This window comes from Macrobrachium nipponense, chromosome 32 (assembly GCF_015104395.2).
Source record: "Macrobrachium nipponense isolate FS-2020 chromosome 32, ASM1510439v2, whole genome shotgun sequence".
In the NCBI taxonomy this organism is placed as follows: domain Eukaryota; kingdom Metazoa; phylum Arthropoda; class Malacostraca; order Decapoda; family Palaemonidae; genus Macrobrachium; species Macrobrachium nipponense.
This window is the reverse complement of record NC_061094.1, coordinates 39744876-39762034: the sequence shown is the minus strand read 5'-3', so window position 1 is coordinate 39762034 and position 17159 is coordinate 39744876. Positions and strand designations below refer to the sequence as shown.

The 17159-nt window shown below is 35.6% G+C and overlaps 1 pseudogene; it reads right to left on the bottom strand.

The window, feature by feature from the left end:
- The window catches only part of LOC135207358 (uncharacterized), a 469824-nt pseudogene that overhangs the window by 158003 nt on the left and 294662 nt on the right, over window positions 1–17159 (bottom strand).

Sequence of the window (17159 nt, the reverse complement as noted above, 5' to 3'; positions counted from 1 at the left end):
GTGTATACACACAGAAAACATTCAATATAAGTATGATGAAAATATGTGAGCCGTATTTTGAGAAGAAAATTCAGTACTTGATTTTGCAAATAAAATTAAGACATTTATAGTACATATTACGTTTAAATCTAACCATATATATTGGAAAAGTACGTTACACTTTCTAACTCACTTACAAGAATTATTTTGATACGACAAACTCCATTGACGTTCTTTTTAAGTATCACTTTTGTGTAGAAATATCTGGTTTATATTAGTTTCACTGAAGAGTAATGAAAATAGTTTCCAGTCATATTGCATACTTTTAACTATAATGTTAGCATTATACGATTTCTTTGGTAAAATAGAAACGAGGTGACCTCAGATGACAATTATTAAGAAAACGGTATCATTCATTATCGTGGGTTTTAGTCATTGTAACGCGAATTTCGTTGTGTGCGATTTCTGTCTTGAAAATATTCCAACGCAGAGGAACTCTTTTGATTGATTCTGCAATATTCTGAATTTCTAAAGTGCTTAGTATGCGAAGCTCCCTGATTGCGCTCTCGTTGTCATCAATATTTGCCAAATAATGACAGGGTTAAAGCGGTAAATGATTTTTGCTGTAACATATTAAACAGTAGTTTTTGTAAAGAGAAAGAGATATGATATAATATCGATCCTGTAGGTTTTATAGTCTTAAGGTAAAATTAAGAGAAATAAGCTTAACAATATCTAGGAAAATGGCAAAGACAGTGATTTAAAACCAAACTGGGCTCATTCTTAATTGTTTAGAAGGGCTGAGTCTTTTTATGAATACGCTTTACTGAATTTTGCAATTGATGATTTCATAATGATCGATCTTAAGAAGTACCCTATGAATACTGGGACTAACTTTATGAGCAAATAACGGGACTTTATTTGCTAATAATGGAACTTCGTCCTTCGTTGCAGAGTTAGCTACAAAAAAACTTTCCGAAACCTTTACCGCTAATTCATTCACTCGTTTCCCAGCTCGTTTTATATCCATATTTAAAATTCTATGGTTGTATAAAGTTTGCAGAACGGGTTATGTATAGGCGTGGAGATGCATGTACAAGGAACTATTTGCATTAAAAACATCGCCTGCTCGCTAGATTGGTTTTATCCCCACCCGGGGGGAGGGGGAAGATGGCTAGGACTTCAGTGGACCTCATGCGGTGCACTATAGGCATTACTTAAGGTTCTTTGCAGGATGCCTTCGGCCCCTAGCTGCAATCACTTTCGTTCATTTTACTGTACCTCCTTTCATATTCTCTTTCTTCCATCTTACTTTCCACCCTCTATTAACACTTGCTTGACAGTGCAGCTGTGAGGTTTTCCTCTTGTTACACCTTTCAAACTTTTTAATCTCAGTTTCCATTTCAGCGATGCATGACTTCATAGGTCCCACTGCTCGGCCTTTGGCCTCAATTTTATATTCAAATCAACTCATACCGAGAAAGAAAACCTACTTCCAAATTTAAACGTCATTGAACAAAGTCTCATTCGTTCTCTTACCTGTGAATAAGGCAGCTAATCCTTGGATACCAAGGACCATGAAATACCGCACTGCCATCATCCCTCACGAGAGTCCTTGGTTGGCTGTGTCACTGCATTTTGCTCGGATTCAGCCGTCTCCTGCTCTGCCGGGCTCTGTCACCGCCAATTTTTCCAGCGTATTCCCCTTGGTTTCTCTTCCGAGAGCGTAGCTTTTTTATTTCCTCTCTCTCCTCTCTTACGCCGCTTTCTTTTATGGCTTTCTTTCCCTTCCGCTTTCTTCCCGATGAAAGGCAATAACAAGCAGCTTGGAGGAACTGTCCTTTGTGCTGCAGTATCTGGAATAAGACGAAAATAAAAAGTCAGTGTTAATTTTGACATATTTTTTTATGGACATATTTTCATAAATGTATAATTTCAGAGCTTGGGTCTGATATTTTTTGTTACTTGCACACTCGCTTAAGTGCTTCGTAACTTTCTCCATCGTGTTTGTCTTGACAATTGCAAGGTCTTGTGTCTCAGTTTAATAGTCTTTCCGCTGTTATTATAATATAATAATTTACGTTAGAACATCTAACGTAAAATATTCTATATAATAACAGGACATCTAAGACTATAACGAAGTGTACCGCGCTCTGTATGACAATTATGAAAGTTTGTTTAATCCCCGTAAGCAAAATAGGGTTAGTTATCTATGATTTCTGCCCCGATATAGAGGCAATTGTTTGCTCGAGGTTTATGATAATATTATGTGAGATCTTGCCGACGTCTGCTCTAAACTTTCTTATATGAATAACACAGTCAAGAAAATGTCTTCTCGACGTAATCAGGTTAGATCCAAGAGGAGAGCATCCAGAGAAAAAATTGGAATTTCTAAACTGGCTTGAAGAAAAAAGATTCCACCTTCTATCGAACATCTTCTGACAGACTTCAGGGATAAGATAAGATCCATTTGCAAACTTCACTCTTATTCAAGAATCGTAATCGGATCTCATTTCTGGTTATAAGGGAGAACACTGTCAGGTAATTATATATGTTTTGAGGAAAAAATGTGTTTACTTGATTAAACCACAACACCGTCAGTGATGTGATCACAACTCTCTCATGTACCATTTTGTTTCACTCTATAGCACAGACGAAAACCAAAAGCAGAACTTTCAGTTTGAACCGAAAATATCCACAGAGAAGAGTGGTTGCTGCCTAGGTCTCCATACAAAAGCGCCTATTAAATATGATGATGTCCAGAGATTAATTAGTTTACTTCACATTCGTACAAATTCAGCGAATGTGGCATCGCTCGGGTTAGGTTATCGAAGGCAGCAACAATGGGTGAATGCAAGATTACTCTAACAATGATACTGAGATCAACAAGAAATGGGAATTAATGAGGATGATATCGTCAGTAAAGGACATGCCCCCAAAAAATCCGTAATCTTCCAGTGGGGCTTTTATCAGTTTCAGTATCAGAGAGAGAAAGAGAGAGAGAGAGAGAGAGAGAGAGAGAGAGAGAGAGAGAGAGAGAGAGAGAGTCCAACAACGTATTTTCTGTCCTGTCCATCTTAATCTCCCAGATTTTCTTCGGGTCTGTTAGAATCCACGCTTTAATATTTTAGCGTACTTTAATGATAATCCTTCCTTTTGATTATGTGACACTTCCAGTGAAGTCAGAGTTGTTTTGGGATAAGTTATTATGGTTTCGTGCTGGTTTCCTTAAATTCTGCGACATTCCTGCCGATTTAAACTCTTCACCTTAGAAATAAGGAAATTGGAAATAGGTATGCAAACAGTATATATGCCTACAAAAGAAGTAAAGGTAAATATATTTGAGAATCAACGTCATCGAGAAAGATGAATGTGTTTTCATACACAAACGTACACACACTAATATATACAATATATAATATATATATATATATATATATATATATATATATATATATATATATATATATATATATATATGTATACTGGAAGATTGGGACATCTAGAACGCCGCAGATTCAGCAGGAATAAAATAGCAAACAGCCATCGTAGCATCGTAAACTTGGCCAATAAATTTACGATGCTACGATGGCTGTTTGCTATTTTTTTCCTGCTATATATATATATATATATATATATATATATATATATATATATATATATATATATATATATATATATATATATACGTATATATACAGTACTGCGTATGATTTATAGTGATTTAAAGCCATAATGAGAATAATTTCAAGCCCATTTACGCTAGCGCAACTATAGTAATAAAGTTCGTTCTTTATTACCTTAGTCAGACAGATGCAGTGAGTGAATTCAGTATTTCCACGTCAAGGAAAAAAAATACAGTACAATTCTTTTTGCAACGACTGAAATACTACAAACTCGAATACAGCGCTGTGTGACTGCAAATGTTCCATTAGAAGATAATGCGATATGATAATCAAATTTACTCATTGGTGATTGAAATCCTTTGTTGGCTTAAAGCGAGGAAAATGAAAATTACATTGTAAAATGCCTATCAAATGTTATCAAAGGAGTCCGGTGCATGGTAACGAAAATGCTGAGCATCAAATCACGTCAGGTTTAGCATTGGACTGAACAGTGTTTTTTTTCGCCTTTTTTAAAAATTTTATTTAGATGTAATCAGGCGTTCTGTATTGTTTTGATGCTCTTATGATTGTTTTAATCATTGGGCTTTTATTTATCTCTATTTTTTATGATAAAGTAGTATCGTAATACGTAAAGATTTCCAGAGAAGTGACTGCCTTCTTAGTATAAATTGACGTAAATTAGAAAGTTGCTAGAAAACGTAATACGCTGAACTCCCCCCACCTCTCTCTCTCTCTCTCTCTCTCTCTCTCTCTCTCTCTCTCTCTCTCTCTCTTTCTCAAACAGCCGGCGACAACCTTCTGCCCAAAATATCTCCACTAAGGTTAAACCACTGAAAGGTAGAGAAGGCAAGCTAGCTGTTTGGTGATGCCGGCTTGCTAGAACTTGGAAATTGGTTGAGGGTTTCATGTAAAAGGGATCTCGAAGTGAGCTTTGTGGCTCGGGTGGCACATCATAGCTTCATTAATCCTTTCATGAAAGTCCTGCATCATAATAAATTTCTTTTAACGGTCCTCACTGAGCAGAGAGAGAGAGAGAGAGAGAAGAGAGAGAGAGAGAGAGAGAGAGAGAGTGATGATAGATTTATGCCTGCGATGGCTCCGTATTACCATAATCCACAAAGCACTGCCAATCCCGAAGTTATTTTTCCAGCCGTTCACAACGTTCCCATCAGCCTCATCAGATTATGAACACATTCATTAAGGGAAGCCCTTTCAGGGAAACATTTGTGCTTTACAAAAGATTTTAATACCGAAATGGCAGTGACTGCGAAGCCTTTCATTGCAACATAAAAAATGCTTTATACAATTACAACTATGCTTTTGTTCCTGGGATTGTTTTTAATAATATACAGCGTTTTTTAACTCATCCGCGCTGACATTCTCATACAGAACGGGCTTTGCATTTTGGACGATTTTTACGTCGCACCTGAAAATGTGGGGGATGGGGAGGTGGGGAGGTAGGGTGGAGGGAGGAGAAAATTATATTAAAACTTATGAGGTCAGATCCCTTCTCGTACGTCGAATAAAACGAAAACACCTCGAAACAAATGACGGACGAAATGGCACAGCACCTCTTACATAGACGAAATAAATACAAGAGATTTAGGACTGGAAGAGAGAGAGAGAGAGAGAGAGAGAGAGAGAGAGAGAGAGAGAGAGAGAGAGAGAGGTGACTTTCATTATCTCCCAAAATGGCGCGTTTATGCAAACTGCCTCGTGCGTGATTCGCAGCTTTCGAGGATTTGCATGTAATCTCGAGTCCTCCTCGGCGAAGGTAATGAGGTTCATAATCGAATCCCGTGATCAAAGATCTACAGGAGCCATCTTAGCAGAATTTATGCCTTGAAAATCCATTGTCAAACCCCATCTCTCTTCATTTTGGCCGAGCGGCGCAAAATTCATCGCTACTAATTTATCAAATAACGTCTGTGTGGATTTAGCAAGGTTGTCTAATGGATGGGGTTTATTATTCATTCATGTGTTTCGTTTGTTCTATCTTGTCGCCATTTTAGTTTGTATTCAATTCAGTAATGGGCTGCTTTCTTTTCGCTTCTCTCTCTGCACTTGCAAGTCGCGATCCCATAGCTTAATGGAATGATAGATATAGAATCGTATAGCAAAAAACCTTTACCTATCTCTTAGTGGGTTAACACATTTATCGTTATTCAACTTTTTCGTCCTTTTTCATGAATAGGCCTGTTTATAGAAATTCGATTTACTGATGCTATTTAAGACTATTCAATTCTCTACTTATTTCGGGGATTCTTATAACAGATGTTTGGTACGACATGCAAATTTGATAAAGATATTAAAGGAGATAAAAAGTTTCTGATTTGTATTCCATATTTTACTTGGTTATTTGTGAGTGTAAAAGATAATTTGATCCTTGTGGTGTTAGCATCAATAATAATAATAATAATAATAATAATATTATTATTATTATTATTATTATTATTATTATTATTATTATTATTATTATTATTATTATAATTACAACAACAACAACAACAACAACAACAACAACAACAACAACAACGAAGCGCAGGAAGAGAAAGATAACGTAACAGCGTGAGAGCATTCATAGTAAAATTGATATGCATAAGTTTTAAAAAATGCTTTGAAAAAAAAATAAGAACATTCTTATTTTCAACGCATGTTGACATTAGCATTCAACTTCATATATTTAATTGTTTTTGCTGTTGGGGCAAATTAAGTTCCCTGGCCTCACTTTTCAGTAGCAACAGGAAGAGGTCTTTTCACTTGCTTCCCTCTTCCACATGTATTAATTAAATTCGTCACACTTCCGGTCAGCAGAGTTGAGCAGCGTTTACCCTGGCCAGTAGTTTCTGTAGTTTGGTTGGTGACTCAGTCAATGTCACTGGGCAGGGCACGCAACCTCACTACTTGAGCCACCTCCTTAAAGGAGAAAGAATATTACCGAAACAGAAATATACACACGCGCGCGGCGCAGGTATATATATATTATATATATATATATATATATATATATATATATATATATATATATATATATATATATATATATACATACATCCAGCTACAAATATCCTTTAATATCTAATTCGCTCTAACTCTGAATCAATATATCTTCATATATGTTTAACCGAAGGGGAATTTTTTAGTCGATAAGAGATTTGTCGGCTCACGCCCGTGAGCCGACAAATCTCTTATCGACTAAAAAATTCCCCTTTGGTTAAACATATATGAAAATACGTTAATTCCGAGGTAGAGCGAATTAGATATTAAAGGATATTTGTAGCTCGCTGTATGTATATGAATCATGGTAATGTGATATGACTATATATATATATATATATATATATATATATATATATATATATATATATATATTTGTTTGTAAGCAGCATTAATGCATAATCCAAGGGACAAAGTGCAACAGTATTTCATATGTATGTATGTATATATATATATATATATATATATATATATATATATATATATATATATATATATACATATGAAATATTGTTACACTTTGTCCCTTAGATTATGCATTAATGCTGCTTACAAACGAAAATAGTATTAACTCAATTCCAGGTTAGTAAACGCTTAGCTCCATTTTGCATAATATATTTGGAGATTAATAAAAGTTACTTCAGAAACGTGGTAAGTAATCCTTGTTAATGCCCTTTGCCTCTCTCCTTGGTTAATCCAGTACCTGAGTTAATCCAAGACAGTTGGTCCTAATCTGAAAATTTACCTCTAGTGTACTGGTGACCTTTGTAAGCATTAAAATGGTTATGTACTACTTTAATCTCGGTTGCTGCTTGTAAAACCGAGTCTCCGTGGTAATCCTCTTTTCAATTGCCAGTAGCTCACTTGAAAATGCCTTAAAGGCGAAAGGTCTTGCACTCCGGTATTTTGGTTTCCTTGTAGCAATATGCTTTGTTCATATCAAGGTATATAGAATAATTCTATGTACGTTGGTTCATATTATGTTATATCACGTTGTTATTCTCGTGATAGTCTGTCTCGTTTGTGTGAGTGCGTGTGTGTATATACATTATGCAAAGTAGTGTATGTACCCTGTAGCTCGTAGTGTTTTCTCAGGTAAAACACAAATCTAGGCATATGACGCCAAAGTTGTATTTAGTTATTTAAAGAAAACATAGACATTTCAGAATGGAGTCTTCTGTAAAGTGTATCTTTTTAAAGGAAGTGATAGGGACTGGCTTGTATAACGTAGTCATGTCAAAAGGCTTCTATTATGCATTTGATAAGCAACTATATATAAGAAATAATTTGTAATCACTAACTAGTTGGTAAGCGGTTTGAGTCTTCATGACGGTATTTTGAAGTTGGAAAATATAATCACTTCACGAACCCGTCAGGGCCTAAACTTTCAATGCCAATCCAATCTATCATTTCCTTTTAAATTCTATCTGTGAAAATGTATTGGTTATTTAACTAATGGACAATGAGGGATAAAGGAACGAAAACTAAAGTGAAATATGCTCTCATGTTCCCTAATTGAGAGACAAAAATAATAGCCATGAAACAACTTCACAGGTATTTCAGAACTACTGGACCGGCCCCTTCCCCCTTCCCCTCTTCACCCCCTCCTCCCTCTTCACCTCCTCCTCCCCCATCATCATGTATAACAACCTTAATTGCCAGCAAATAAAGTGCGTTCTTTTCTAGAATTCGACGTGAAATGCAGAATGTAAATCATTTCCACTTTTTGTTGGTTTTTCCCTCTCCCACTTTCTTTTCCCCTTCCAGTTTTGGGGGAGCCATTGAGTAGCTGCAGCAGCAACAAAGCCAGTAAAACCAGCAGTAGCAGCAAAAACCAGGAGCAGGCAGCAGGTATAGGCCCTTGGGATAAGGCACCTGTTGCGTGCCCGGAACAGCGGTAATTCGACGCTGAATCGTGATGAATATGTAAAGCTAAATAGTTCAAAAATCCATTGTTGACCTGAATAAAAGATTTGGAATGGAAAAGAGACCTGCAAAAGAAACAATCCCATAATTGGAGGTTGTCTTGCGCATGTTTGCTCTCGTAAGCATGGTTCATGTGTGGCTTTGTTTTTTATGGCAATTAAGATTATCGTGATGTTTTTTTTGTTTCGTTCGATAGAACAGTCAACACGTATATCACTGGAATTGCGGGGCAAACAGCTGTTCGGGGCAGACTCGTTTTTCAGAGGAATTATGGCATCGGATCATTCAAGATAGGGAATCATATCTGTTAATTCATTTGAATATTTGTTTTCTGTTTTTAAACGACAATAAAAAAAGGCACTTTTTTTTTTTACTGTAATGGTTGAGAAGTAATCAATTCAGTAATTGAATTCGGATTTCGGGTATGAATACTAAAGGTCTAGATTTATCCAGAATTTTAATTGTGTGTCTGTATATATATATATATATATATATATATATATATATATATATATATATATATATATATATACGTATATATATACACATATATATATATACTATATATATATATATATATATATATATATATATATATAATATATATATGTGTGTGTGTATATATATACGTATATATATTAAGCCTTCTCTTTTGAATGCAGCTCAACGTCTTTTCGTGGAATATCTTTTCATTTATGCTAATATAAAAATATTAACTACTTTTTATGTCATGAAAAGTATTTGTTTGTAATTCTTGAATCTGGTTGTTTTCGTAAAACCGATTATTTTCGAAGTGTAATCCAGTGATACCCCCTGGGAATCCTCTTGCACAATAGTTAAAATCGTACAGGGGAGCAATAGTTCTTAGGAAGCATAAAGTTATGCAAATTGGGAAGTATCTGTTAATGTATGATATGTGATTTACATAGAAACTGTCATGATGGTTCTTCTGTGCGCCTTATTTTACATGTCAGTATTTCTTGTAGTTGAATAGATCTGCAAATTTTCGAAATTTATGAACACTCCCCTATACAATATTAGTGTTCTATATGTTACTCAATATTGAAAGAGTATATATATTTTATCTTAAGAGGCTAACATATTACCTGTTTTTCCCCATTATATAGCCGTATGTGTTATGTGCAAGTAAGGTTAATAACTTCCTAATAAGTATGTGATTTGTAAAAATTTTATTTCTGAATCATATGTATAGTTAATATAAATTTTTCAGGGGATCCGAAGTAAATTTTTTTAAATAATTGGAATACGCTACAATTTCTAACATTAGAAGTGGTGCCCTCATGATTACTCAGAAATACAGTTAAGTTTTTTCATTTAGAAATTATTGGGATCCCACAGATAAGATTGCAAGAGAGCTTTTTGAAAACAAAAGAAAAAATGGCTGAAAACTCGTAGAAATATAGAAGTATGAAATATTGCTAGTTTTTTTTTTTAGATATTGTAATTTTTAATTAATTGTATGTGTCCAGAGAGATGAAGCTCGAAGCTATGAAGGTAACGTTGAGCCAAGTATAAGGAAGTTGAGTTTGGTTGTTAAATGTTCCTTAGAGAAAATAAAATGTATTGTTAAAGTGAAACGCCAATGGCGTGCTTGTGAGGCTGAAAGGATAAGAAACATAGACAAGTTAGCTTTGTCTGTCTTGCTATAATGATAAGGGAGAGACCTGGAAACAGCAGTATCAGTGAAGTGTCAAAATATTAAAAGTCAAAGGGTATATACAGGAAATATTGATGAAATCGTTCTGCAAATATAGTACCAACGTCCTTTAACTGTAGTTTTCCACGTTGTTGTGCATTCAGTTTTTATCACTGAAGCAAATCCATTTTAAGAGTCGATGTTGTATATATATATGCATATATATATATATATATATATATATATATATATATATATATACATACATACATACATGCATACATACATATATATATATATATATATATATATATATATATATATATAATATATATATATATATAATATATATTAACAAGTAAACATAATTAAATGTATATATATATATATATATATATATATATATATATATATATATATATATATATATATATATATATGCACACGTAAACATAATTGGGAAGATATATGTAGGATCTACTGGTCACTTTCTTACCAGATACATATGCAACTGTAATAGCCACAATGCCCTCTTAACCTCTTAAATTCTTTGCTCTTTTTTTGGATACGCCTGTCACTGCAAAGCCTTAAGATCCAAGTTGAAAGAAATTTTTGAGGAAATTGTGATGTCCGGTACCTTGAAACGAACCCAGCGCATTGTGGCTATTAATAATAATAATAATAATAATAATAATAATAATAATAATAATAATAATAATATGCTTTATTTCAGCTCGTTGCCATATACATTGAATATACAAAATACAGACAGTACCATACACAATCTAGATACATGAGACATGATATAAAAGAAAAAGAAAATGAATAATCGGCACTTTTCCACAAAATAGCTGAGGTAGCATAAAAGCTAGTAATCATAATATTTGTAATAACAGTAATGATATTGGTGAGAAAAAAAAAATATGCATTGAGACTAATATCAGTTAGTGCACATATTATATAACTTAAATTTCAACTAGAGACCTTAGGTGGTTACAGTGGTCAGGTCCAGAGGACTAAATACATAAATTGAATGTAAAGAAAAAAACAAAAAAACTTTAACTTGATAATAATCACAGTAATAAATAATTGGGAAAGTTCAGTTGTCATTCGGTATTTTCTTACTCTGGCTATTTTATGCAACATTTGTTTTCGTGATTCTCGAAAATTTAAGGAAGATATTTTTTTTCTGCCTTGCCAAATGTAGGAGTCTTGCCAATGTTTTCGATGTTTCTGCAATTATTTGTTTAATGAGTGAAGGGGAAGGCTAAGGGAATGATTACTGCCAGTGAAGGAAAGCTGCAGAGGCTAATAAGAAATGGAAAATAACCGAGAGTACAGTTGTGAGGGTGTAGGAGCAAGGAGAGGTAGTAGTGAATCCACATTTGCATCATTATAAGTGGCTGTATCATGTAGGCAAATGATAAGGATGATACAATTTTGAGAGAAGATTAGAATTGAGTGAAGAAAGGTGGGAAGCACGTAATCTGTAAATACTGGTAAATAGGAAAACGGCTCTTGGGTAAAAGTTCGATATCATGATGTGATTGACAACAAAGTTACTGACGGGGACGTAGGAAAGAATAATTAGATGTAGGAAAGAATAATTCATCTAATTATTCTATGGCTTTTAATACATCGTGTGGTTGATGGATGTGGAGCTGAACGGAGAAAAATGTTGGGAAACGAATAAAAATCTGGCAGAGGTTTAATGATGGAATGGTTTGTTAACATAATTTTTTTTTTTCACAGCTTACTCCCTAGTTGTGGTCGCTGTTTTTTATAAGCCTTTTCGAGCTGTTTCAACCTTGTGTCCTCATTTCGTCTGTTCGTTTGTGGCCTATATCTTCTTTTCCGTAGTCGAATAGTGCCGTCAGTGCACCTCATACGATGCACTGTAGCCATTACTTAACGTTCTTTGTAGCCTTCATTTGGCCTCTAGCTGCAACCCTTTGTATTCCTTTTAACTGTACCTCTGTGCATATTACCTTTCTTCCATCTTGCTTTTCACCCGCTTTTAACAACATAGTTTCATAATGAAACTGCGAGGCTTTCCTCCTGTTACGCCTTTAAAACATTTTTGGTCTCAAATTCCTCTCAGCGCTGAATGACGTCATAGGGCCCAGCACTTGGCCTCTGTCCTAAATTTTATATTCCATTCCTATGGCTTCTCCAGTGTCCCCTCTCCGTTTTCTCTTAGGCCTTCCTCGTCTTCGTTTCCCCATCACTTCCATTTCCGTCATCTCCCCTTGCAACATGACGTTCTTCATTTCCCCTCCTCATCAGCTGCTGTTACCATCTCAGTCTTGACTCTTGAGCTTCCTTTGGCACTAAAATGATTTGTGCTGATCCTCTGATGTGTTTCTTATCTGTCTCTTTTTGCCACTCGACACCTATACGTCTGAGCAACCCCATTTCCGCCGCGTCTATCTTCTTTTGCTCAGTTTTCATCAGTGGTGTAGCTTGCAGCATTTTCTACTGCTATGTACGTAGCGCCTCAGTGGCATGGTCGGTATGGTGTTGGCGTGCCACCTCGGTGGTCGCGAGTTCGATTCACGGGTATTCCATTGAGGGCTTAGAGATGTGTATCTCTGGTGATAGAAGTTCACTCTCGACGTGGTTCGGAAGTCACGTAAAGCCGTTGGTCCCGTTGCTGAATAACCACTGGTTCCATGCAACGTAAAAAACACCATACAAACAAACAAACAAAGAAACTGCTGTGTACGTTGCCTTTCAGCATGATAAAACTTTTCTTGCTTACATTAGATCAGTGTTTCTTAAAGTGTGGTCCGCTGACCCCCAGGGGTCCATGGAATGTTCCAAGGGGTCCTCAGGATAATGTCAGGAGGAAGCGTTGCTGTTAAGTTCAGTGAAATTTGTGGGCAAAATTTCAAAATTAATAATGTTGTGAAAGTTATTTTTAGTAAAATGTAAAAAACGTATGTTGGAGATAAGCCATTAATAAATAATTCAATATAAATTTTAACGCTATATAATATACCCTGAAAACACTTTTAAACCCAAGAGGAAAATTATCATAATAAGGGGTCGCTACATGAATATATTTTTAATAGAAGAGGTCCGCTGCACAAGAACGTTTAAGAAACACTGTATTATATGGTAAACCTTGAGTATCATGAAGAAACTACTCTATTATATACGAGCTTGTTGGACGCGCTACGCACGCTGGACCCCGGGGCTGCTGTCTCCTCTACCCTCCCGGTCCCCTTCGTACCACGCCCCCACTCACGGCGGACAAACAGGTTTGCAGGAGGAGGGTGGAGGTCTCCGCTACCCTCCCGTTCCCCTACATACTCTGCCCCCACTGGGGCGTACAAAACGGTTTGCAGGCGATGGGTGTATGTGTAAGCGGGAGCTAAATGTCAGATGTGGATATTTTGTTGCTTTAGCAGTTAGTAAATAAATCAGTGATTGGCGTCTTGTTTTTTCTAGCAAAATTTTCTTGTGAGAATGCCTTGTTATTATTATTAATTAATAGTTCATTCCTTCATTCAATCATTATTATCGTTATTTTTACAAATAAATTAATTGGTTTATTATTATTATTATTATTATTAATTATTATTATTATTATTATTTATTTATTTATTTTTTTTTTTTTTGCTCTATCACAGTCCTCCTATTCGACTGGGTGGTATTTATAGTGTGGGGTTCCGGGTTGCATCCTGCCTCCTTAGGAGTCCATCACTTTTCTTACTATGTGTGCCGTTTCTAGGATCACACTCTTCTGCATGAGGCCCGGAGCTACTTCAGCCTCTAGTTTTTCTAGATTCCTTTTCAGGGATCTTGGGATCGTGCCTAGTGCTCCTATGATTATGGGTACGATTTCCACTGGCATATCCCATATCCTTCTTATTTCTATTTTCAGATCTTGATACTTATCCATTTTTTCCCTCTCTTTCTCTTCAACTCTGGTGTCCCATGGTATTGCGACATCAATGAGTGATACTTTCTTCTTGACGTTGTCAATCAACGTCACGTCTGGTCTGTTTGCACGTATCACCCTATCCGTCCTGATACCATAGTCCCAGAGGATCTTTGCGTGATCGTTTTCTATCACTCCCTCAGGTTGGTGCTCGTACCACTTATTACTGCAAGGTAGCTGATGTTTCTTGCACAGGCTCCAGTGGAGGGCTTTTGCCACTGAATCATGCCTCTTTTTGTACTGGTTCTGTGCAAGTGCCGGGCATTCGCTTGCTATGTGGTTATGGTTTCATTTTTCGTATTGCACTTCCTACATATGGGAGAGATGTTATTTCCATCTATCGTTCTTTGAACATATCTGGTTCTTAGGGCTTGATCTTGTGCCGCTGTTATCATTCCTTCAGTTTCCTTCTTTAGCTCTCCCCTCTGTAGCCATTGCCATGTGTCATCGCTGACTAGTTCTTTAGTCTGTCTCATGTATTGTCCGTGCATTGGTTTGTTGTGCCAGTCCTCTGTTCTGTCTGTCATTCTCCTGTCTCTGTATATTTCTGGGTCTTCGTCTACTTTTATTAGTCCTTCTTCCCATGCACTCTTTAGTATTATTATTATTATTATTATTATTATTATTATTATTATTATTATTATTATTATTATTATTATTATTATTAGGCGTATATAAATGCTATTTTTATTCATTCATTCATTTATCATCCTCATTATTATTACTAGTTAATCTATTATTATTATTATTATTATTATTATTATTATTATTATTATTATTATTCATCTGACGTGTATATATATATGCAATTTGAAAATGAACCAGACACATCTTTCTAATGAGTCAACGACAAAACATCATATTCCCAGAGTAAAGCAGATCATCTTAGCCTTACCGAGTGTAAGATTTTCGTAAACCCAGAGAGAAGTGTAAGTCAGTAATTTAAGTGAAATCCTGGGTCTGGTTACCCCCAGGTTTTCAAGAAGTAGTTAATACGATATTAAAGCTTAGGCGCAACGGAAGCATTAGAGCCGAAGTGAAAGACTGAAGTCACGGGTTTTTCTTTGCATCTAAGATGGCTTTTGAAGTAGGTTACTGCAGTTTAGTTTTTCATTATTGCTATTATCTTATGACTCTTATCGTTTACTGGTAGCAGATTATTATTATTATTATTATTATTATTATTATTATTTTTTTTTTTTTTTTTTTTTTTTTTTTTTTGCTCTATCACAGTCCTCCAATTCGACTGGGTGGTATTTATAGTGTGGGTTCCGGGTTGCATCCTGCCTCCTTAGAGTCCATCACTCTTCTTACTATGTGTGCCGTTTCTTAGGTCACACTCCTTCTGCATGAGTCCTGGAGCTACTCAGCCTCTAGTTTTTCTAGATTCCTTTTCAGGGATCTTGGGATCGTGCCTAGTGCTCCTATGATTATGGGTACGATTTCCACTGGCATATCCCATATCCTTCTTATTTCTATTTTCAGATCTTGATACTTATCCAATTTTTCCCTCTCTTTCTCTTCAACTCTGGTGTCCCATGGTATTGCGACATCAATGAGTGATACTTTCTTCTTGACGTTGTCAATCAACGTCACGTCTGGTCTGTTTGCACGTATCACCCTATCCGTTCTGATACCATAGTCCAGAGGATCTTTGCCTGATCGTTTCTATCACTCCTTCAGGTTGGTGCTCGTACCACTATTACTGCAAGGTAGCTGATGTTTCTTGCACAGGCTCCAGTGGAGGGCTTTTGCTACTGAATCATGCCTCTTTTTTGTACTGGTTCTGTGCAAGTGCCGGGCATTCACTTGCTATGTGGTTTATGGTTTCACTTTTCGTATTGCACTTCCTACATATGGGAGAGATGTTATTTCCGTCTATCGTACTTTGAACATATCTGGTTCTTAGGGCCTGATCTTGTGCAGCTGTTATCATTCCTTCAGTTTCCTTCTTTAGCTCTCCCCTTGTAGCCATTGCCAATTGTCATCGCTGGCTAGTTCTTTAGTCTGTCTCATGTATTGTCCGTGCATTGGTTTGTTGTGCCAGTCCTCTGTTCTTCTGTCTTTCTCCTGTCTCTGTATATTTCTGGGTCTTCGTCTGTTTTTTATTAGTCCTTCTTCCCATGCACTCTTTAGCCACTCGTCTTCACTGGTTTTCAGATATTGCCCCAGTGCTCTGTTTTCGATGTTGACGCAGTCCTCTATACTTAGTAGTCCTCTCCCTCCTTCCTTTCGTGTTATGTATAGTCTGTCCGTATTTGCTCTTGGGTGTAGTGCTTTGTGTATTGTCATATGTTTCCTGGTTTTCTGATCTATGCTGCGGAGTTCTGCCTTCGTCCATTCCACTATTCCTGCGCTGTATCTGATTACTGGCACTGCCCATGTGTTTAAGGCTTTTATCATATTTCCGGCGTTGAGTTTTGACTTGAGTATCGCCTTGATATTATTATTATTATTATTATTATTATTATTATTATTATTATTATTATTATTATTATTATTATTGCAGCATCAGCTGCATTCAATTTGTATGGCGTTGCTCTATCTTCTAAGGATAGTGAAAAAGGGTCTATTACCTATATATTGTATTATTATCATTACTATTATTATTTTGTTGAAGAGGATGGCAGCATCAGTGGAATTTATTTTATATATGGTCTTTTCAATTCTTCTTATTATTTTCTTCTCATCAGGGCTGATATTTGCTAATAGCTGGCCGATGTTCATATTCTGGTTAAGGAATATCAGCCCTGATGAGAAGAGAATAATAAGAATAATTGAAAAGACCATATATAAAATCAATTCCACCGATGCTGCCATCCTCTTTAACAAAACATGTTTGAGAGAGGGTCTCCTGCCTTCATATTATTAATATTATTATTATTATTATTATTATTATTATTATTATTATTATTATTATTATTATTATTATTATTATTATTATTATTATTATTATTATTATTATTATTATTTGTTAATTTATGTTTTCTTTTTTAGTAAGTAATCTCTTCTTTATGAATTTCCCATC